General features: G+C 42.0%; 1 protein-coding gene across 2 annotated transcripts in view; it reads right to left on the bottom strand.

The window, feature by feature from the left end:
- The window catches only part of LOC133576442 (3',5'-cyclic-AMP phosphodiesterase 7B-like), a 115,092-nt gene extending 91,708 nt beyond the window's left edge, over nucleotides 1–23,384 (bottom strand). The window contains exons 1-2 of one of the 2 annotated variants that reach the window (XM_061929655.2): nucleotides 23,253–23,384; nucleotides 4,543–4,581 (exon numbers count right to left, since the gene is read on the bottom strand). The gene's annotated coding sequence lies outside the window, so the exon portion shown is untranslated. Of the gene's footprint in view, nucleotides 1–4,542; nucleotides 4,582–7,201; nucleotides 7,257–23,252 lie in introns of those variants that run through there. The other variant, XM_061929656.2, reaches the window with a different exon arrangement.
- Between the last annotated feature and the right edge of the window lie 1,455 nt (nucleotides 23,385–24,839).

Here is a 24,839-nt window from a genome sequence, read left to right as displayed (position 1 = left end):
CATCTACAAAGATACAAAGAATTGCTATTGCGACATCCATTGGACACATTTAGAACAGCTGTTTCTTTCGTTCAAAATTTTCAGCTCATTTTTATACTTAGCAAACTCATCCCGCGGGCCGTACGTTTGACACACCTGCGTTAGACTGAACCTCAACATTTTAGAATAATAATGTTTGAAGTCATGTTGTATTCATCTTTTTTTCGTCTTCTATAGCTCGAAAACATAATTTGTGTCAAAGTGCTTTGACAGGCCTGAACGGGGTTAACATTAAACCATTAAATGTTACACACAGGAAGGTTGAAGTTACTTAGGAATGGCACAATGAAAGTAAATGTACATATAAGTACCAAGTGTTCCTGTTTCCATGCACATGATCACTTTCTCTTTTTTTCCACCACTCAAACAGTCCTTTCAGAGAGGAAAATCACATGGGAGCAAAATTTACACACACACACACACACACACACACACACACACACACACACACAGCAGCCTTGAACATTGCAAATCACATAAATCTAGACTTGAGAGTTAAAACGGCAATATAGAGTGTAGTCAGGATCAAAAGACAAGATGGACGTTCAACAATGCAATGTATCTAAAGATAATTTCCTCACTCACTGGTAATGATGTTATCTTGCTAATGTACCATAGTGTACCCAACCAGTCAGATATAACTTCACACAAATATATAAAAGTAAAACTACCCACAGTGACATTTCAACACATACATTTTTAACCGTGATCCAAATAAAGTTGCACTCAAAATGAGGTTACTTTCAATGAAACAATTACTGATAGCAGTTATAAAATAAGATGTGATTCAGAATAATTGAAATGTATACCAATAGTACTCTATTGGTAGGAATAATTTTTTTTTATGGTGTTTTCATTGTAAATATTCCATAAAGTGGTGCCAAATGCCCGTGCTTTCACAGTGACATCACTATTTTGAATATTCTAAAATACCTAAAAAAAAAAAACTTTTTAGCACAGGAGCATTTTAACAATACAGAAAATATACACAAAAAATAAGATATAACATGTACATATATATATATATATATATATATATATATATATATATATATATATATATATATATATATATATACAAAAAGTATCAATAAAACTAAAATAAAAATTAGGACATATTGAAAACGTGAATACAAAATTGTACTATCCGACTTGGTGTGTGTACACTTGAACTACTTTATATATCCACGTATGAAAAATGAACCAGAAAAATGAATGCAAATGTTTCGACTGTAAATCTGAGATTGGACGCTATGTCAGCGCTATTATCTGTGATGTTGATTATAGCATATAATATCTATGAACCACTGCACATTTGAGAGCCAAAGCCTGCACATACCCCTACAGCAGACATGGGCAATTAGTTTGACTTGGGGGTTACATTGGTCGGTAAAAATGCGTCTGGGGCCGGTGTGTGTTATTTATGTATGTACAGTACAGGCCAAAAGTTTTCTTTATTTTCATGACTATTTACATTGTAGATTATCACTGAATGCATCAAAACTATGAATGAACACACCCCAATCCAAAAAAAGGTGAAACAACTGAAAACATGTTTTATATTCTAGTTTCTTCAAAACAGCCACCCTTTCCTCTGATTACTGTTTTGCACACTCTTGCCATTCTCTCGATGAGCTTCAAGAGGTAGTCTTGAAAGGGTTTTCTCTTCACACGTGTCATAGTTTTGATGCCTTCAGTGACAATCTACAATGTAAATAGTCATGAAAATAAAGAAAACCCAGGCCCAGCGAAGCCGACGCCGTTTCTGGGTGTTGTTGATAAACGGTTTTGGCCTTGCATAGGAGAGTTTTAACTTGCACTTACAGATGTAGCGACCAACTGTAGTTACTGACAGTGGGTTTCTGAAGTGTTCCTGAGCCCATGTGGTGATATCCTTTACACACTGATGTCGCTTGTTGATGCAGTACAGCCTGAGGGATCGAAGGTCACGGGCTTAGCTACTTACGTGCAGTGATTTCTCCAGGTTCTCTGAACCCTTTGATATTACGGACCGTAGATGGTGAAATCCCTAAATTCCTTGCAATAGCTGGTTGAGAAAGGTTTTTCTTAAACTGTTCAACAATTTGCTCACGCATTTGTGGACAAAGTGGCGACCCTCGCCCCATCCTTGTCTGTGAATGACTGAGCATTTCATGGAATCTACTTTTATACCCAATCATGGCACCCACCTGTTCCCAATTTGCCTGTTCACCTGTGGGATGTTCCAAATAAGTGTTTGATGAGCATTCCTCAACTCTATCAGTATTTATTGCCACCTTTCCCAACTTCTTTGTCACGTGTTGCTGGCATCAAATTCTAAAGTTAATGATTATTTGCAAAAAAAAAATTGTTTATCAGTTTGAACATCAAATATGTTGTCTTTGTAGCATATTCAACTGAATATGGGTTGAAAATGATTTGCAAATCATTGTATTCCGTTTATATTTACATCTAACACAATTTCCCAACTCATATGGAAACAGGGTTTGTAGTTGGTTTACTTCATCTTCGACATCATCAGCTCAACATGACATTAGTGAGTCTTTGGCTGAGCGATGTGGAATGACACAGCGTGACACGCAATGCTAAGAACACAGAATTCTAACAACAAGGCTCATGGTTGTAGCTCGACCACCCTTAAGCAAAACAACTAACACCTGAGGTTTCAGCACATGGAAGCCCAGTTCTAACTTACAGGAATGACCCAGGATGTGACGAAACATTTCCACATCGAGGCCGTATTTTAGTGGCCGGCGAGGGCCAAAGCAATGACACTAGAAGTTTACTCTGGGCTACTGGTAAGTTCTGTAAACATGTGTACGATGACTATATGGCTGGCATTTCAAGTTGAGGACTCAAATAATGTTAAAAAACGTATTTAAAAATAAAATATAATATATAATATACATACATATATATATAATTGCCTCAGGCAAGTGCTCAGAGAGTATGGGGTTTCGGACTGTCTGATTGTGGCGGTCCGCTCCCTGTATGATCAGTGTCAGAGCTTGGTTCGCATTGCCGGCAGTAAGTCGGACACGTTTCCGGTGAGGGTTGGACTCCGCCAAGGCTGCCCTTTGTCACCGATTCTGTTCATAACTTTTATGGACAGAATTTCTAGGCGCAGTCAAGGCGTTGAGGGGATCCGGTTTGGTGGCTGCAGGATTAGGTCTCTGCTTTTTGCAGATGATTTGGTCCTGATGGCTTCATCTGGCCAGGATCTTCAGCTCTCACTGGATCGGTTCGCAGCTGAGTGTGAAGCGACTGGGATGAGAATCAGCACCTCCAAGTCCGAGTCCATGGTTCTCGCCCGGAAAAGGGTGGAGTGCCATCTCCGGGTTGGGGAGGAGATCTTGCCCCAAGTGGAGGAGTTCAAGTACCTTGGAGTCTTGTTCACGAGTGAGGGAAGAGTGGATCGTGAGATCGACAGGCGGATCGGTGCGGCGTCTTCAGTAATGCGGACGCTGTATCGATCCGTTGTGGTGAAGAAGGAGCTGAGCCGGAAGGCAAAGCTCTCAATTTACCGGTCGATCTACGTTCCCATCCTCACCTATGGTCATGAGCTTTGGGTTATGACCGAAAGGACAAGATCACGGGTACAAGCGGCCGAAATGAGTTTCCTCCGCCGGGTGGCGGGGCTCTCCCTTAGAGATAGGGTGAGAAGCTCTGTCATCCGGGGGGAGCTCAAAGTAAAGCCGCTGCTCCTCCGCATCGAGAGGAGCCAGATGAGGTGGTTCGGGCATCTGGTCAGGATGCCACCCGAGCGCCTCCCTAAGGAGGTGTTTAGGGCATGTCCGACCGGTAGGAGGCCACGAGGAAGACCCAGGACACGTTGGGAAGACTATGTCTCCCGGCTGGCCTGGGAACGCCTCGGGATCCCCCGGGAGGAGCTGGACGAAGTGGCTGGGGAGAGGGAAGTCTGGGCTTCCCTGCTTAGGCTGCTGCCCCCGCGACCCGACCTCGGATAAGCGGAAGAAGATGGATGGATGGATGGATGGCCTCAGGCAGGCGTTATTATATAATACATCTTTATTATTAATAATCCTACTTCACAAAATTGTGTTAACCCGTCAAACTTGTCACTCAAGCTAGCAATATGGGTGTACAGTAAACCGATAATAGATGGGGGATCAAGTCATTTAGGGATTATTTTCGACTTTTGTGCATCTACTACTTTCACTCTGTTTTTGTAGGCAGACAAATCGTTATTGATAGATTTGTTAACAACAACAACAAAAATAGTGCATCTATAGTGCAATTATTTACAGTGTGTCTGTTCCCTTGCTTTGGATTTCTGTCACCTTTGTAGGGTTGATGGCACATAATGAGAGATGACACGCGCATGCACGCACGCACGCACGCACGCACGCACACGCACACACACACTTATATTCCATGCGTCACGTTTCGAGCAGAGAAGTGGGTCAGCCACTGAGCGGGATGGGCGGTCCAAAAAAGAATTTTAGGAGAAGACAAGAACCATGTAAATCCAATTGTTCTTACCTTGCATGCATTACTCCAACAGGAAACTGCTGCACAACTCTGAAACCAGGAAGAGGAGAACTGATATTAAAAACACACTAAGGCAGACCTGGGCATTCTACGGCCCGCGAACCACATCCGGCCCTTTGTGCGTCCCTGTACGGCCCGCGTGAGGCCAATCATAAATTACAAAACAAATTTTAAAAAGTATCTTTGTCGAGTGTGCAATACAACGGTGCTGCTTTTGTTTTGAAAAGCCTTATTTGTATTACTTCCATGTGGACGTATGCTCGTGCGCGATTGTGAATGAATGTGAACAGCGGCAATCACAAATTACAAATTACAAAATAAATTTAAAAAAACATCTGTCGTGCGTGCAATACAACTGTGCTGCTTTTATTTTGAAAAGTGTTATTTATGGGCGTATGTCCGTGTGTAACCTGTGAGTGAAGGTGCACAGAGACAAGTGATGAGACGCTAAAAAGAGAAAGGTTGATGACGAATGCCGTGTTTCCAACAAGACATGGACTGCCAAGTATTTCTTTACATAAATTAAAGGTAAAGCCGTGTGCTTAATTTGTGGTACACAGGTTGCTGTGTTTAAAGAATATAATTTCAATCGCCACTACACGACGAAGCACGTGGAAATATACCAGAATCTGTCTGATGAAGAGCGCGCAAGGGAGGCTGATGCGTTGATGGTAAAACTGCAAACCCAACAAGGACTTTTTGCCAAATTTCACACCCCCAGAGATGAAGCTGTCAGTACACGTTTCGTAATTTCTCACATAATCGCCAGAAAAAGTAAGGCGTTTTCTGACGGAGAGTTTATTAAGGAGTGCTTATTGGACTCTGTTGCGCTGATATGGCCGGAGAAGAGGGGCGCATTTGAGAACGTGTCATCTGTCTGTGGTGTCTCACTTGAGCCTTTCACATAATCCAGCATTTTTCCAAAGACAGTCTGGAGAGAAACGAATAAAGCCAGGTGAATAGATAGACTAACGATACATGTACCAAGTCTGATAAGTGTTACACCCTTAATACTGGCACATGGAATCGAGTAAAGTCATATAAAGGAGGCACAAACCTTCCCCGCAGTGTTAAAGCTAATGTCAACCCAGGTCTCAGCAGCGTTGAGCCAAAAGATTCCTGTAGTCCGCTGGGCGTTGTGGGCCAACATAACGGGTACAGAGCCATAAAGTACCATTTGATTATCCAGCTCATACTGGAACCCATCCAGATTGTAGAGCCGATACAGATCTCCATTTCTAAAAGGTGTTCACACACAAATCCCACTGTAACGAGGCGGGTTGAGACCATCGCTGGAAACTTGGAGCTTCAGCTGAAGAACAGAACGACCGACTTTGACTGTTTTTCGCTGGCTTTGGATGAGAGCTGCGATGTACGTGACACCGCCCATCTGCTCATCTTCTTAAGCGGGATAACTGCAGACTTTCAAATCACGGAGGAGCTGGCAGCTATGCAGTCAATAAAAGAGACAACCACAGGTAATGACTTGTTCACATAAGTAAATGCGTGTTTGGACATGTTAGGACTGAAATGGGACAAGCTGGCAGGTGTGACAACATATGGTGGTCCAAATCTGACAAGGAAAAATATTGGACTTTTAAAGAGGATGCAGGATAAAGTGACAGAAATTGACATTTTTGCATTGTATTATACATCAGGAAGTGTTATGTAAGACAGTGTTAAAAATAAAACCATCAAAAGCAATCTGCTTTTGTATACAGTTAAATTAGGTTAAATGAAATTATTATTATTATTATTATTAATCTTACAGTTTATCAAAAATATTTTTTGCAAAATTTAATTGAAATATTGTCGGTGTGGCCCTCCAGCAGTGCCCGGGTTGCTCATGCGGCCCCCAGTAAAAAATTAATTGCCCACCCTTGCCCTAAGGCATTGATACGATTCCTATTGTGCTGTACTCCATGGGTTTTCACACGTGCAGTCAGCTTTTAAATGTCCCCTGTTATGCACAAATGACTTCAATTACTGAATATCACAGTATTCTATCCTTTTTGCACAATTGTTCTTGTTGGTATGACATCAAAGTTGGGGTTTTTTGGCCAAGAATACAAGCAAAAGCTATACTTTGCTAACAGGCTAGTTTGCCACATGCAATGTTTGGGAGTATGATAACGGAAACGGTAAACAAAAAACGGGGGGAAATTTGGGCTAAAATCTTCATTGAGCACCAAGTTATTAGAAAAGTTAAGTGCACAAAAAAGGATAAAGAGCAGAATAGTGCTACTCGGAGATGGGTACCTTTCACATTTGAACCAATAAGGTACCAATTCCCTGTACCTGGGAATTGATACTGATAATCAAAGGTTCCATTTTTGGTACTTGTGTATGTGTTAATAAATGTTATTTTGTTTAATAATAAAACAAAATAATTATGTAACATTGAAATATGAGCTGATTATGACAAATGTGCTGTCAATATACAGGTATATTCATTTGCAAGTATTACAGTATATAGTAGTCTTTGCATGCAGTTGCAAATCTAAGACACGAGATGGCAGTAGTGTAGTTTTTATTACCAAATTTGGATGATTTAAAATAGCCCGTACAATCACTGATGTTAATTGCTAAAATTTCAAGTGTTTTCTCCCTGGCATACTTTCTTTGTTGGCATTGAAAATTCTAACATTACCTAGAGGTAGAGGCTGAGTCCGCTATTGGTGCTGCTTTAGTGCTCGTTTCCCTGCCAAGTGTTTGAGCCAGGGCAGAGTCTGCAAGAGGACATGACATCACGTGCAACAAAAAGTATCAAAATATGATAACGTTTGATTTTACCTGCATTGATACCCGGTAGTTAGGGATATGTTCCTGTTGCATTTCAACTGACGTGATACCGGTACAAAATTTGGGTACACTTGTGTGTTACTGTTAATAAATGTTAATTGTTGACTATTCAAATTTTTTTTTTGATGTAACATTAAACATGAGCCGATTATGATAACTGTGCTGTCCAGTTGTTATATCTTGTTCTCCTGTTACATTTCTGAGTCTCATTTGCAAGTATTATACAGTAGACTTTGCATGCTGTTGCAATTCCAAGACTTAAGATGGCAGTAGCGTATAGGTCAAGGTGTGTTGCTCAGGCGGGAAATAGTATTTACCATTAAGCTGAATCTAGTCTTTTGTTGCACCCTACAAAGTGTTTATGCGGTAAGTATTGTGCTTGTTACATACCAGCTGTTTAAATGTAACGTGCATCTTAGTTTTGTTTTTATTACCAAATTTGGAAGTGTTGAAATCGCCATGTAAAATCGATAATGCTAATTAGTAGGGTTGTTAACGATAAACCGATGTGACCTGATATCTGGTTCGAGAAGTGGCCGGTTCGGCTACTTCTGTTACAGCCCCTTAAATCGATTATATCTACCTGTGAATCTTTAGGTTAATCGAGTGTAAACACATAAACCAGTTATTGCGGTGAGCTAGAAATCAGTCGACGGTTTTTGTCTTTAAAACTACACAAAAGCCAGGGTTGTCTGTTACGTTACTTATGTAACTGGAGACGAGAATACACACATGGACCGGGTGTCGCGTGAGACCAGCACTTAGTAGACAGTTTATCTTTAAATCAACGCGAGAGTCATGGCTGCCCGCCAAATAATTACCCGTGCTGTGCCGTCTGCCAATATTGTAACATCTCAAGTAACAGAGGCTTAGTCAGATTCCCAGTTTGTCCCACTCTTTTCCGGGACAATTCAAACAACGTTTGACCTCAACAACACACGTCACATCCCATCCTTGTCCCGGAAGTCTCGCCCACCCGTAGGCGTCGGTTGACTCATGGAAAAGAAATATATTTGACATTTTTGCCTTTTTACTTTATAAAACATTGTTTGGGGATATATGTTGTTTTAAAAATGTTAAAATACTGGAAGCATGTCACATTTATATAATGTGTTTTTTTATATTTGAAGATGAATGTGCCTATGGCTTGTCTCGTTCATAAGGTTATTGTTATTCTCACGGCATTCAACAGAACAGTTGTCTTAGAAGACATTTGGCTGCTTATCTGAGTAGTTTTCATCATTTCATGCTCATAGACTTAGCTTGGACAGATCTAGTCTGAGAGCTTGGTGCCAAGGTCTTAACTATTTATCATCGAACATGAGGAAGGAATGTGTTTGTTCATTTGTGGTGTAAAAAAATGTGTCCATCAACAAATGTTAACCATAGAATATCATCATTCATACATCGAATCGAATCTTAATGAATCGTTCATACATTAAATCAAATTGCATCGAATTATTCATATACTAAATCGAATCAGATGGAATCGTTCCGTTTCATAAATTGTTTTTGAATCGCATCCATCCCATCCATTTTCTACCCCTTATTCCCTTCGGGGTCACGGGGGGCGCTGTAGCCTATCTCAGCTACAATCGGGCGGAAGGCGGGGTACACCCTGGACAAGTCGCCACCTCATCGCAGGGCCAACACAGATAGACAGACAACATTCACACTCACATCCACACACTAGGGCCAATTTGGTGTTGCCAATCAACCTATCCCCAGGTGCATGTTTTTGGAGGTGGGAGGAAGCCGTAGTACCCGGAGGGAACCCACGCAGTCACGGGGAGAACATGCAAACTCCACACAGAAAGATCCCGAGCCTGGGATTGAACCCCAGACTACTCGGCACCTTCGTATTGTGAGGCAGACGCACTAACCCCACCGTGCTGCCCTTGAATCGCATTGTAACCCTAAATATAGCGATGTGAATGGAATTGTCCACCACAGAGATTTACATACCTACTAATTAGTAGCATGTCTACGGAAAATTCAGTGTAAATTAGCATTAGCAGTGTTTGATCCGGTCTAGTCCGCAGCCGGATGTGACATCAAGAGCAACAAAGGCATCAATACCCAGTAGCAGGGGCGCCGCTAGGGATTTTGGGCCCCATGAAAAGAATCTTTACAGGGCCCCCAACACAGTGTCATTATTTTTTCTGTATTATAATTTCATCATCATTAGGGGCCTCTCTGGGCCCCCCTCCATCATGGGCCCCTAGAATCCGTCTCCTTTACCCCCCCTTTTCGGCGCCCCTGCCCAGTAGTACTGACGGAATTCTGTCAGTCCCCCTAAAAGTACCGAAATCGGAAAGAATCCTGAATTTTGTGTCCGCAGTAGGGCTTATACTGAAAGCATCTAAATTCATGGCTAGATTTTGGACAACACAATTTCAACAGAATTGAGAGACGTCTGAGGCGTAGATTCAATTAGTTGTATTAAGTTTAAAAAAGTGTATGAAAAATGTGAGTGTGAATGTTGTCTATCTGTGTTGGCCCTGCGATGAGGCGGTGACTTGTCCAAAAGCAGCTGGGATAGACTCCAGCACCCCCTCCGACCACGAGACACGAGAGAAGCAGTAGAAAATGGATGGGAAAAAAAGAATAATCAATCATAAAATATCTGAATGTACAATTGCACATCTAATCTGATCTTCCAGCTGTGATTTTGTTGGGGGGTGGGGGCGGAGTAGGCAAAAGTGGGTCATGCAGCACAATAATCACAAGCTTTCCACGAGGGCCGTTCCTCTCGGGCAGGCGTTATTTATTCTTTTTTTAGCCCTTCTATCTAAGCTGTTTTTTCCATAAAATCCTGTGCATTTTCATTTTTTTAAGTGGACGGCCAAAACAGGCAGACATGAACTCGGCCTGAATTTTAGTAAATAATAATAAATTACTGAAAAACACTAAATTGGCCCTAGTGTGTGAATGTGAGTGTAAATGTTGTCTATCTGTGTTGGCCCTGCGATGACGTGGCGACTTGTCCAGGGTGTACCCCGCCTACCGCCCGTATGCAGCTGGGATAGGCTCCAGCACCGCCTGCAACCCCAAGAGGGTCAGGCGGTAGAAAAATGGATGGATGGATGGATGGATGGTAAATAACGTTTGATTACACCTAAAATGCCTTTATGGACACAGAAAAGGCTGTGCTGTATACACTTTCCAAGAGAGGCACTGGGCTGTTTATTTTTTAACAACACAATGCGCTGCACACCTGGTAGACATTGTACCGCCACATTCTTTTTAATACAAATCTGTAATTGAAACACAGCAATTACTCCTCTAAAAAGTTGTTACATAAACAATTTAATATCTCAGAGAAGGAAAACAAACACATCTACTGTGAAGACAAGGCACATCTTGAAAGAGAACATTGTTGATTGCACTGGCTAGACAAGATAATATCCTTTTAGTTGAGAACAGAATGTATTAAATCAAGTGTGGGAAATGTAAGCAGGTTTACAGTTGGGTCCTTTCAAGGATGAATAAAAATAAATGTACTGGGCAGATTTATAATACAAAACCCAAAGCCAGTGAAGTTTGTACGTTGTGTAAATCGTAAATAAAAACAGAATACAATGACTTGCAAATCCTTTTCAACTTATATTCAATTGAATAGACTGCAAAGACAAGACATTTAATGTTCGAACTGGAAACTTTATTTATTGCAAATATTAGCTCATTTGGAATTTGATGCCTGCAACATGTTTCAAAAAAGTTGGCACAAGTGGCAAAAAAGACTGAGAAAGTTGAGGAATGCTCATCAAACACTTATTTGGAACATCCCGTAGGTGAACAGAGGAGTGCCATGATTGGGTATAAAAGCAGCTTCCATGAAATGCTCAGTCATTCACAAACAAGGATGGGGCGAGGGTCACTACTTTGTGAACAAATGCATGAGCAAATCGTCAAAGAGTTTAAGAACAACATTTCTCAATGAGCTGTTGCAAAGAATTTAGGGATTTCACCATCTACAGTCCGTAATATCATCAAAAGGTTCAGAGAATCTGGAGAAATCACTGCACGAAATCGGCAAAGCCAAAAACCAACATTGAATTCCTGTGACCTTTGATGTCTCAGGCGGTACTGCATCAAAAACCTACATCACTGTGTAAAGGATATCACTACATGGGACCAGGAACACTTCAGAAAACCACTGTTAGTAACTACAGTTCGTCGCTACATCTGTAAGTGCAAGTTAAAACTGTACTATGCAAAGCAAAAGCCATTTATCAACAATACCCAGAAACACCGCCGGCTTCGCTGGGCCTGAGCTCATCCAAGATGGACTGATGCGAAGTGGAAAAGTGTTCTGTGGTCTGACTAGTCCACATTTCAAATTGTTTTTGGAAATTGTGGATGTCGTGTCCAACCGAACCAAAGAGGAAAAGAACCATCCGGACTGTTATAGGCGCAAAGTTTAAAAGCCAGCATCTGTGATGGTATGGGGGTGTATTAGTGCCCAAGACATGGGTAACTTACACATCTGTGAAGGCACCATTAATGCTGAAAGGTACATACAGGTTTTGGAGTAACATATGTTGCCATCCAAGCAACGTCTTTTTCATGGACGCCCCTGTTTATTTCAGCAAGACAATGCCAAGCCACATTCTGCACGTGTTACAACAGCGTGGCTTCCTAGTAAAAGTCTGCGGGTACTAGACGCCAGAGGTGGGACCAAGTCATTGTTTTGCATGTCACAAGTAAGTCTCAAGTCTTTGCCCTCAAGTCCGAGTCAAGTCCCGAGTCAAGACAGGCAAGCCCCGAGTCAAGTCCAAAGTCAAGACTGGAAAGTCTCAAGTCAAGTCCTAAGTCCTGCATTTTGAGTTTCGAGTCCTTTCAAGTCCTTTTAACCACAGACTAATATATTAACACAGATTGTGTATGCTTTTCAAACGCTGTATTTATTTATTAAAACAAGTGCATTTTAAATTGCAGGAAAGAAAATTGTGCTGACATTGCACTTTATAATAGCACTATTAACCAGTCATTTTAAACATTAACTCATTCCTTTACAGAACAAACACATTGAAAAATAAAGTGCAAATGTACTTATTTGTACAAAAGTGTTAACATTGAAAAAACATGACATATACGTGAACATAACAAAAAAAGTTGTACTTTTATGTCAGGGCCCTATGCTGCATTGCATTTGCAAAAGACCAAATTAGCCAAGAGTCTGTCAGTCATTTGTGCACGATGGGGGCGTAGTATGATGCCACCATGGCTGAAAACTCGCTCCACTGGAGCACTGGAGGCAGGCACTGCCAAGACTCTCATGGCCACTTGGAACAGTGAAGGAAGAGTCTTCATGTTCAATGCCCAGAACAAAAGGGGGGAGAGAGTTTTTTTGGGTTGGTGCACTACTTGTAAGTGTATCTTGTGTTTTTTATGTTGATTTAATTAAAAAAAGAAAAAAAAAAGAAAAAAAAATATTTCTTGTGCGGCCCGATACCAAACGATCCACGGACCAGTACCGGGCCGCGGCCCGGTGGTTGGGGACCACTGAGGTAAACAACCAACAGTATGTCAGAAAGCTAGCTAAAACGGTACACATATTCATAATATAGTATACATTTTAACTGACCTTTATTTTACTATTTTTGTCTTTTTTTAGGTGGCTAAAATACGCGGTGCTGCTGACCGCCGTCTAACATTACGTGTGATATATTGACTAACGTAACCCTGCTTGAAAAAAATCACTGAACAAAAAGTATGAATAAGGTAGTGAACTGCAACAGATTCCCGTGTTTGCAATAACGTTATAACGTTAGCAGTGAGTTTACAGCCTCACTGATTTAACTACACAGCAAATAAAAGTCACGTTACTTAGCCAATAAACGTTATCTTACATTCAAAACTTACCCTTCTTTGTGCAACTTCAAATGCCGGACGAAGTTGGAAGTTGTTGCCTCTCCATCAGTCATTTTCGAACCGCATGTGTTGCATACTGCAAACCGTTTTGTGTTGACCACCTCGTAATTTTTATACCCAAACGAAATTATTTTAGGTATCATTTTTTGTTCACTGGCGTGTGGTTTGGACATGTCTTCTTCGTTGGTTGTCCTGCAATTTGATTGGATGAATGCTGTGTGATGAAAACAAAGTAGATCTAATTTGATTTGCTGTTGTACTGAGAGCACACCAGCTGACACACGCAACGCTGATAGACAAGTACACAATGAAAAATACGGAGCGCTCCCAAATAACTTTTTCATCTTTGGGTTTTGGGGAAAGTGGCAAGTCATGTCAAGTCATGTCAATTCAAAAGGCTCAAGTCCAAGTGAAGTCACAAGTCATTGATGTTAAAGTCTAAGTCGAGTTGCAAGTCGTTTTACATTTTGTCAAGTCGAGTCTAAAGTCATCAAATTCATGACTCGAGTCTGACTCGAGTCCAAGTCATGTGACTCGAGTCCACACCTCTGCTAGACGCACCTGCCTGTAGTCCAGACCTGTCTCCCATTGAAAATGTGTGGCGCATTATGAAGCGTAAAATACCACAACGGAGACCCCGGACTGTTGAACAACTTAAGCTGTACATCAAGCAAGAATGGGAAAGAATTACACCTGAAAAGCTTAAAACATTGCTCTCCTCAGTTCTCAAACGTTTACTGAGTGTTGTTAAAAGGAAAGGCCATGTAACAGTGGTAAAAATGCCCCTTTGCCAAATTTGTTGCAATGTGTTGCTGCCATTAAACTCTAAGGTAATGATTATTTGCAAAAAAAAAATAAGTTTCTCAGTTCGAACGTTAAGTATCTTGTCTTTGCAGTCTATTCAATTGACTAAAAGTTTAAAATGATTTGCAAATCATTGTATTCTGTTTTTATTTACGATTTACACAACGTGCCAACTTCACTCGTTTTGGGTTTTGTACCTTTAATGTTTACATGACTCTGGGTATACTGTAGGTCAGTGGTTCGCAAACTTTTTTCAACAAGTGCGACCTCAGGAAACACTTGGCTCTCCAAGTACCACCATAATGACCAACATTTAAATACAGTAGCATAGTAGGCCTAAATATTCATTAAAACAAGGCAGAGGTTTTATTTAACAAGTGTATTTAATATTTTTGGCCACTGTAACATTATATACAGTTTGAACAGTAAGACTGTGTTTGAATATTTATTTAAGTGATAGATGGAGCTCACGTACTAGTGGACCTGCTAACAGAGTCAGCCGTGCCCGACCTGGGCTGGAAGATGTATATATTATTTGCTTTTTTTTTTTTTTTTTTTTTTTTTTTTTTACATGGGAGCAGATAAAATAAGACAATAAGTAATCAAAACAAAGGCAGTGGTGTGTCGTCAGGGCCAGCAAGGCCTTCTCTGCTGGTCTAACATAACCAGAAATCATGATCATAATTAAAAATAAAAGTAATTTTTAATTTACTTTACCTAAATATCTAAAAGTATTCATATTCTCTTCATGTCATATTATGTTCCTTCCAGTGCTATTGTTTTTAGGTTATAGAGTTTTTATCCAATCAGAATTCAGCTAGCTTATGTTGCCATGCCAGTGTTTCCCACAGGACAGGCATCTATTTGTGGTGGTGTGGTCGGGGGGCGGCAGCGGCGATGACCAAGAAGAACGCGGCGTTGGAACATAATTACAACATTCTATGTACATATTTATATACAGATTTGAACAATTAGTGATTCACTGAAATATATTTATTAATTGTGGTTCTTACAAAAAATATATCTTATAAAATATAAAAGCTAAAATGTTTCTTAAAGCTCTGCCCCTTTAATTAGTGAATACTAAATAATTTAACTTCAGCCTACTACTACAACCATATTATTTACCAGCAACATGAAGTGAAACGGAGGCAGAGGTGTCCTGCCACAGTCAGTCAACAACCTCCTCTTGTAGGCCTACCTCCTCTCCAAGTCGAGCCCTTTTCGGCCGTTGAAAATATTTTTCTATACTCATCTGTGTGAAGGAGTGAACATCCAACATTAGAATTTATTACTAGCGAGCAGAACCGCTCTATGTTCAGTGCCGTCTAACCTTAAGCGGCAGCAGCTCAACACATGCAGGGTTCAACGTTAAGGTTTTTTCTACTTGCCCGACTTCTCAAATCTTCTTGCCCCAATATTTTTACTTATCCTGCCTAGGTTTTTTTCTGGCTGTGTAGTGCTCATTGGCTATTTATTGAATAATACTTCAACAAAATATGAATGTAAGTTCATAAACTCAGTGAAGCACAAGCTCAGGTTTGTCACTAAAATGTCTGTCAAAAAAAACTGTGAAAAGAAATGTAACAATGCAATATTCAGTGTTGACAGCTAGATTTTTTGTGGACATGTTCCATAAATATTGATGTTAAAGATTTTTTTTTTTTGTGAAGAAATGTTTAGAATTAAGTTCATGAATCCAGATGGATCTCTAATACAATCCCCAAAGAGGGCACTTTAAGTTGATGATTACTTCTATGTGTAGAAATCTTTATTTATAATTGAATCACTTGTTTATTTTTCAACAAGTTTTTAGTTATTTTTATATCTTTTTTTCCAAATAGTTCAAGAAAGACCACTACAAATGAGCAATATTTTGCACTGTTATACAATTTAATAAATCAGAAACTGATGACATAGTGCTGTATTTTACTTCTTTATCTTTTTTTTTTCAACCAAAAATGCTTTGCTCTGATTAGGGGGTACTTGAATTTAAAAAAAAATCACAGGGGGTACATTGCTGAAAAAAGGTTGAGAACCACTGACCTAGTATATACAATAATATAAACCAAGTCATTGTATTTCATTTAGGATTATTTCATAACTTCATTTAAATAAAAATATATTTTTTGTCTTTTTTAGATACAGTCAATAAATAATGTGAACATGTATCATAACATGGAAATCTAAGAGAACGTGTTGTGAATGAGGATGCTTGTGGACCTGGAAATTATTTATTTATTTTTACACATCCATCCATCCATCCATCTTCTTCCGCTTATCCGAGGTCGGGTCGCGGGGGCAGCAGCCTAAGCAGGGAAGCCCAGACTTCCCTCTCCCCAGCCACTGCGTCCAGCTCCTCCCGGGGGACCCCGAGGCGTTCCCAGGCCAGCCGGGAGACATAGTCTTCCCAACGTGTCCTGGGTCTTCCTCGTGGCCTCCTACCGGTCGGACATGCCCTAAACACCTCCTTAGGGAGGCGCTCGGGTGGCATCCTGACCAGATGCCCGAACCACCTCATCTGGCTCCTCTCGATGCGGAGGAGCAGCGGCTTTACTTTGAGCTCCCCCCGGATGACAGAGCTTCTCACCCTATCTCTAAGGGAGAGCCCCGCCACCCGGCGGAGGAAACTCATTTCGGCCGCTTGTACCCGTGATCTTGTCCTTTCGGTCATAACCCAAAGCTCATGACCATAGGTGAGGATGGGAACGTAGATCGACCGGTAAATTGAGAGCTTTGCCTTCCGGCTCAGCTCCTTCTTCACCACAACGGATCGATACAGCGTCCGCATTACTGAAGACGCCGCACCGATCCGCCTGTCGATCTCACGATCCACTCTTCCCTCACTCGTGAACAAGACTCCGAGGTACTTGAACTCCTCCACTTGGGGCAAGATCTCCTCCCCAACCCGGAGATGGCACTCCACCCTTTTCCGGGCGAGAACCATGGACTCGGACTTGGAGGTGCTGATTCTCATATTTTTACACATTTTTATTTTAAAAAAAACAGTTTTTCCAACGTATTCAATTTTAGACGCTTTCTCTTCTTAGTTATTATTTCTCCGGCTGTAGAAAAGACACGCTCACAGGGCACAGAGGAGGCGTCAGTGCGACACAGTTCGCGTATTGGTCACGTGACCAAAACAGCTCATGATCGGTCACGTGACTTTCTAAAAGCGGTACGCGCACCGACACAGGGTTTCGCTCTATGATGCATCGGTGTTGCCGGACCCATCACTACGATCTACCTATAACCAGTGTTGGGACTAACGCGTTACAAAGTAACGCGTTACTGTAACGCCGTTAGATTCGGCGGTAACTAGTAATCTAACGCGTTATTTTTTTATATTCAGTAATTCAGTTACCGTTACTACATGATGCGTTACTGCGTTATTTTACGTTACTTTTTTTGTAGTATAAAGTGTGTTTTATCGGAGGGCTGCTAGCTGTGTCATCGTTCTGATTCTTCTTGTGTCACAAGCCGGAGAAGAGAGAGAGACACGCGCTCTGTGTGTGAGTGTGAGTGTGAGTGTGTGGAGGGAGGAGAGGGGGGGGCGTGTCTGATCATGGCGGAGCCAGAAGTCGAGTTTGCTAACATGGAGATATTTTCACTACTTTTCTTTTGTCGAGCACAAAGAAAATAACAATTTAGTTAAATGTAAATTGTGCTTTGGATCAAAGATCCCATCTACTGCCCAAAACAGCAATTCAAATCTGCTGAAACAAGCTACATAGCAACATGCTTCGACGAAGCTAGTAAAGAGAGACAGAGACTCCAATGACACTTCACCACGTAAGGATTAACTCTGCCTCTGTTCATCTTTCAGAACTGAAGGTACACACTAGAGATGCGCGGATAGGCAAATATTTCATCCGCAACCGCATCAGAAAGTCATCAACCATCCGCCATCCACCCGATGTAACGTTTGAATAGAACTGCATCCGCCCGCACCCGCCCGTTATATCTAATATAGACGATGCAAGGCATTAGTGAGGCACCTGCCAACTACTCCGGTTTTCCCGTAATTCGTACGGTTTTCATCAACCTATTCCGGGTTACGGGTGCAGTGATAAAAAATACGGTTTTTCATTAATTAAAAAAAAAAAAAGGGTGAAAACTACGCGAATTGCACCTTGTGCAGACAAGATTTTTCGATCAGACACGGAGGAATTAGCGATGTAAAAGACCACTTTGGGACAAAAAAACACAAGTCTAATGCCGTTGCTAGCGATACAAGTGGAAAACTTTCAACGTTTTTCATCGCCCAAACAGATTCTTTGGATGTGATAAATGCCGAAGTTTTATTTACGGAGGCAATAATTGAGCATGGACTTCCAATTGCACTGGCTGATCACATGGGACAGTTAATAATGTAATGCAACCTTTAAAAATCATTACGCGGTGATCGCGATCCCAAAAATAAACTTTTCTTGCATGATAATGTCCAGAAAAATTCGCTTTACATTACTATAGAGTCCTTTTAACGAATGAGTTTGATGGTTTATCACAAACCTTAAATGAAATTCCATGGCCACTGTCCTGCTCTCTATATCAACCAGGGTGAGCCCCACCCCTTTCGTGAGCGCACTGAGCGCGGAGTGACCCCTTTTACGCGCCCCCGGCAACAGGGGTGGCAAGCAGGTAAGCTGCGCGGGCGGAGCGCGCGGAGTGACCCATGTTACGAGCCCCCGGCCACGGGGGTGGCGGGCAGGTAAGCTGCTTACCTGCTGCGCGTGACGCCGGCCGCGGCGAAAGCGGACGAGGCGGGGTGTCGGTGCGGTGGGCGCGGTAGTGACCCTGGACGTGCGTCAGGCCCTTCTCGCGGATCGCCTCAGCTACGGCTCCCGGTGGGGCCCTCTCGGGGGAAGGGGCCTCGGTCCCGGACCCCGGCGAGGCGTCCCTTCTCCCTCCGTAAAAGTGTCCATCTCTTTTTCTTTTTTTTCTTCTGTTGTGGCATATGCAGCAGGTGCCTGCTCGTTTTTCGTATGTGGGTAACAACATTTAACTATGTATATATATTTCCCAATTGGTTTAACTGCCACCCGCAAAAAAAAAATAAAAAAATAAAATTAATCCGCCCGACCCGACCCGCGAGCGGATAAAATTTTAGTTTTTTTTAATTTCATCCGCCCGATCCGCGGATAATCCGCGGACTCCGCGGTTGTGTCCGCAAACCGCGCATCTCTAGTGTGGAGGGAGGAGAGGGGGGGGCGTGTCTGATCATGGCGGAGCCAGAAGTCGAGTTTGCTAACATGGAGATATTTTCACTACTTTTCTTTTGTCGAGCACAAAGAAAATAACAATTTAGTTAAATGTAAATTGTGCTTTGGATCAAAGATCCCATCTACTGCCCAAAACAGCAATTCAAATCTGCTGAAACAAGCTACATAGCAACATGCTTCGACGAAGCTAGTAAAGAGAGACAGAGACTCCAATGACACTTCACCACGTAAGGATTAACTCTGCCTCAGTTCATCTTTCAGAACTGAAGGTACACACACTCTGTCAATCATAAAGAGGGATGCTAGTGGGCCAGGCCAATCTTTCCTTATCTCTAAACTAAAACTGGGGAAATGTGTAGAGTGTTCTGGGCTTCAGACATGATTTTGTGTCAGAATTTCTTGAGGAAAAAATGCCTGGTTAGGCTTTGTGTATGTAGTGTGTGCCTTTCTTGCTTTACAGCTATGCTGTTATTATGCTGTTTGTTACTTATGTATGTTATGTTTCAGCTATTTAAAATAGTTTTGTCAATTTGTTCTGGCCAGAAACAAATTGGCCTTTGTAACATATCTTTGTCTTTGTGTGTTGTATGTCGACCACATTGCTTAGCAGAGTTCAGTGATACAAATGTATGTCAAGTTGCTCAACAGATTGTATTATTCTCCAGTGCAATAACAGTACTGACATGAAGGCTAAAAGGGCATTAATTGGAGCTTTAAAAAAAAAAGAAGAAAAAAAGAAGTAACTACGGTAAATAGTTACTTTTCACAGTAACGCATTACTTTTTGGTGTAAGTAACTGAGTTAGTAACTGAGTTACTTTTGAAATGAAGTAACTAGTAACTATAACTAGTTACTGTTTTTCAGTAACTAACCCAACACTGCCTATAACACCTGTAAAAATGAAGCAATGCTACCACGCTAGCAAGCGTTAGCTAGCCGGCTATGAGCCACCAAGCTGCTAACTATCGCCAAAAGGCACCATTTAAGTTTTTTTCCCCATGGCATCCTGGATCAAGGCTTTCAGCAGCTTTTGGACGTTTGAGGTAGAAACGTAGGAAGCGCCATCATTATGAAAAGTAGCCGGCGAGTATTTTGATTCCGTCCGTCCCTCTTCTTCTTCTTCTTCTGGCCCACCAGGTGAATTAAGCGCTATTGGCGTAGCATAGTAGGCTACCGCCACCTACTGCACCAGAGGTGTAACTACAAGCAACATTCACAGACAGTCCCATTGCTTTTATGAGCGGTCGAGCGAGTCAAAAGCCGAAAAATCCATTTGTGGCGGACGTAATTCTTTCGTGGCGGGCCGCCACAAATAAATGAATGTGTGGGAAACACTGCATGCTGTACCAAATCTGCCGGAGGCTTTCAGATTCACCAATGTGGGCGTCCGTACACTGTAAGTAACCGGGGACATAGTGACAGACAGTTGCAATAGCCAATCAGATCACAAGTTGTTGTCACTAAGGCCTTCTAGCTGGCCTAAGGCAGATATACCGCATACCGGGCGAACAGGTCCACAGAGGACGCCATCGCTGTTGCTCTCCACTCTGCTCTGAACCACCTGGAGCAGCAGCAGAGCTACGTCCGGATGCTCTCTGTGGACTATAGCTCTGCCTTCAATACAATAATCCCGGACAGACTCTGCAATAAACTGGACACTCTTGGCCTCCCCCCTCTCACAAACGCCTGGATAAGGGACTTCCTAACGGACCGACCCCAGAATGTGAGACTTCGCCCGCACCTCTCATCCTCCCGCACGCTGAGCATCGGCTCCCCACAGGGCTGTGTGCTGAGCCCCCTCCTCTACTGCCTTTACACCCATGACTGCAGTCCGGCCCACAGTGACAACCTTACCGTCAAGTTCGCCGACGATACCACAGTGGTCGGGCTCATCTCCAGGGGTGACGAGGCTGCCGACAGAGAGGAGGTCCTGAAGCTGACGGCCTGGTCTTCGGAGAACAACCTCGCTCTCAACACCAGCAAGACCAGAGAGATCATCGTCGACTTCAGGAGGAGCAGCACCGACCCTGCCCCCCTCTACATCAACGGCGAGCGTGTAGAGAGGGTCCACACCTTCAGGTACCTTGGAGTCCACATCTCTAATGACTTCTCCTGGACAGTCAACACCACATCAATCATCAAGAAGGCTCAGCAGCGGCTACACTTCCTTAGAGTCCTCGGGAAGTACAACCTGAAGCCTGACCTGCTGCTGACCTTCTACCGCTCGTCCATCGAGAGCCTGCTGACCTACTGTATTACGGTATGGTACGGCAGCTGCACTGCAGCAGACAGGGAGAGGCTGCAAAGAGTGGTCAAGACGGCTCAGAAGATCATCGGCCGCCCTCTCCCCTCTCTGACGGACATCTACACCTCCCGCTGCCTCAACAGAGCCAGTGCCATCATCAAGGACAGCACCCACCCTGGCTCTGACCTGTTCCACCTGCTGCCCTCTGGGAAGCGCTACAGGTGCATTAAAACCAAAACAAACAGGCTAAAGAACAGCTTCTTCCCCAGGGCCATAACCATCCTGAACGGACTGCCCCATTGTCCCTCATAACTGCCTTCTCTTCGGTGCAATAACCCATTCCACCAACCACCCTGTTTTTGTTTTTGTTTTTATTTGGTTTTTTTTGTTTGTTTGTTTTCATGTATATATTCATTTCACACCATATTCATTGCACTTCTACATTTTTTATATTTTTATATATTTGCACATTGTTTTTCTAGCATGCACACATCGCACTGTATGGAATGGCCTCAATCTCGTTACCTTGCGTAATGACAATAAAGCTGATTCTGATTCTGATATATAGTGATGTTATGAGCCAGGTAACATAAGAACTCCATTACCCAGAATGCCACAGTAGTGAAGAGCATGTGCAGTAGCCCCGTTTAGGTTGTTGAATGTGGACATGCCGCCAACTTGATGTTATCGATGAGCACGCTGTGGAGTAAACTTTAAGAACTCAGCCAACATGCCTCATCTGCATTTTTATGATTAGACAAGACAACAAATATATTTGCAAAGCCATTTTCAAGAAGGATATTTAAAGAGAAACTACATCTTGTGAGACGATGTCGGCCAACCCCGGAAGCTAGCTCAGCTGACCCGGCAATGAAATGTGAGTTCAGATATTTTATTTCTTTATTTTTTCACGTTTAAAATGTTTTTTGCAATTTTAATTTTGACAGTACCACATAATATATGTTTTAATTGCTGATTCGGGTTTATTGAGTATTAAATGCGCAAGAAAATAACCCGTTTTGTACCATGCCCATTAGTGCGTAAATGTGTTCCTGTATAGTATTTCTCCAGCAATGGTCATGTGGTGACATAAATGATGGTATTTTGAGAGGTAATCATTGAAGTCGGACATCACTGAAGGCCTAGGTGGGAAACGCAGGCCCGCCACTGCGTGTAGGTAATGAATGAATACTTGTATTATTTTAATGATATCGTTACATTAATGTGTATTGTTGTATTTAATATTTGTTCTGTGTTTAATTTAGATTATAATCTTGGACAACAAAATAATATCTTTCAATAATCCTGAAAAATTGGTCGAGTATAAAGCATCAGTATCGGACTTCATTGTCCCTAAATCCTCGTGCTTATTGCGCATGCGTAAAAAGATAACGCAAACAAAAACAAAATAAACTTACCTGCGGGTTTAGCTTCATTTTTAAAATCCAAAGGTCGAATCTAACGTAAAACTCTGTGAACAAAAAAGCCACATTTAAAAAATAAAAAAAAAATCCACTTCCGGCTGTCACACGTGACCAAAGTAGACACGAAAAGGCACGTCAAATGCGGAAGAAGACTGACACATGTTAAAAAGAAACAGCCTTCGACTAGTTTTAAGTATATTCGAAGACTGAACATGCGAACTAATAAGCATCAGTGTCCCAAGAAAGACAAGATATAGACAAACAGGCGACGTCTCGGACAAAAGTGAGCTATTCAGAGACATTAACTTCCATAAAGACAATGCTTACCTAGCTGGCTGACTCTTGGTAGATTTTGAAAAAAAAAAAACACATTCAAACACATCCTTTCACCCATCTTAAAACAATGTATCATGACCTAAGCTGCATACTTTATGTACTTGCATTGTAAACTTCCATTGATAATAGTGCACTCATAATCCCATGTGTCGCATGTACCTCTCACGTCCCCTATTGTGCAATTTGAGGAACTACAACAAGGGAAGTCCGCATGCACAAACACATGGCGCAGGCGTTACCTTTTGGTTCCATCCATTTATCCATTTTCTACCGCTTGTCCTTATCAAAATGTTTGAAAATGTATACTGTATTCATCATAGCTTGAATGCATTTTTTAAGTCATATATGAAAACATAACAGACTTACACTTGTTAAGATCATCTGTATGACAGGACTTCTTTGACGTTTTAAGCACATACTGCAAAAACACTGAATATCCTCTACATCAGTACTTCAACTATTTTCTGTTATGCACCCATAGGAAGGAGAAAGCCTTTTGCCACCCCCGTCCCCCACCCCCTATATCCGCTGTGACTATAAAAAGTATAATTTGCCAATACAAATTGTTATAAGTACACCTTTGCATAACATCGTGTCCTTATCAACATTAAAGAAAACCAAAAAAAGTATGTATTAATTTACAGCAATAAATCATTTTAAAAACATTACTTGTTAGTCTGTGACAGAAAATATTTAAAGTGGATCAAATTTAAACTATAAACATTTTTTGACCGACATGAACCGTTTGATACAGAAAAATACAATTAAATGAACTCAATAATAAATTAAAATTGATCCGCAACATTAACTCTGGAGCACAATATACACTATATTGCCAAAAGTATTTGGCCACCTGCCTTGACTCACATATGAACTTGAAGTGCCATCCCTATGGCACTTCATGATGTCGGTCCACCCTTTGCAGCTATTCCAGCTTCAACTCTTCTGGGAAGGCTGCGGAGTGTGTTTGTAGGAATTTTCGACTATTCTTCCAAAAGCGCATTGGTGAGGTCACACACTGATGTTGGTCGAGAAGGCCTGGCTCTCAGTCTCCGTTCTAATTCATCCCAAAGGTGTTCTATCGGGTTCAGGTCAGGACTCTGTGCAGGCCATTCAAGTTGGCGACCTATTTGCACTATGCGCTTCAGCATCTGCAGACCCCTCTCTGTCAGTTTATGTGGCCTACCACTTTGTGGCTGAGTTGCTGTTGTTCCCAAACTCTTTTTACCTCCCAAACTTACCTACTCAGTGGCCTAGTGGTTAGAGTGTCCGCCCTGAGATCAGTAGGTTGTGAGTTCAAACCCCGGCCGAGTCATACCAAAGACTGGCACTCAGCATCAAGGGTTGGAAGTGGGGGTTAAATCACCAAAAATGATTTTCAGGCGTGGCACTGCTGCTGCCCACTGCTCCCCTCACCTCCCAGTGGGTGAACAAGGGGATGGGTCAAATGCAGAGAACAAATTTCACCACACCTAGTGTGTGTATGACAATCATTGGTACTTTAACTTAACTTATAATAAAGCCGACAGTTGACATTGGAATATTTAGGAGCGAGGAAATTCCACGACTGGATTTGTT

Source organism: Nerophis lumbriciformis, linkage group LG34 (genome assembly GCF_033978685.3).
Source record: "Nerophis lumbriciformis linkage group LG34, RoL_Nlum_v2.1, whole genome shotgun sequence".
NCBI lineage: Eukaryota > Metazoa > Chordata > Actinopteri > Syngnathiformes > Syngnathidae > Nerophis > Nerophis lumbriciformis.
Note: the sequence above shows the minus strand (reverse complement) of the source record. Positions and strands in the feature narration are given on the sequence as shown.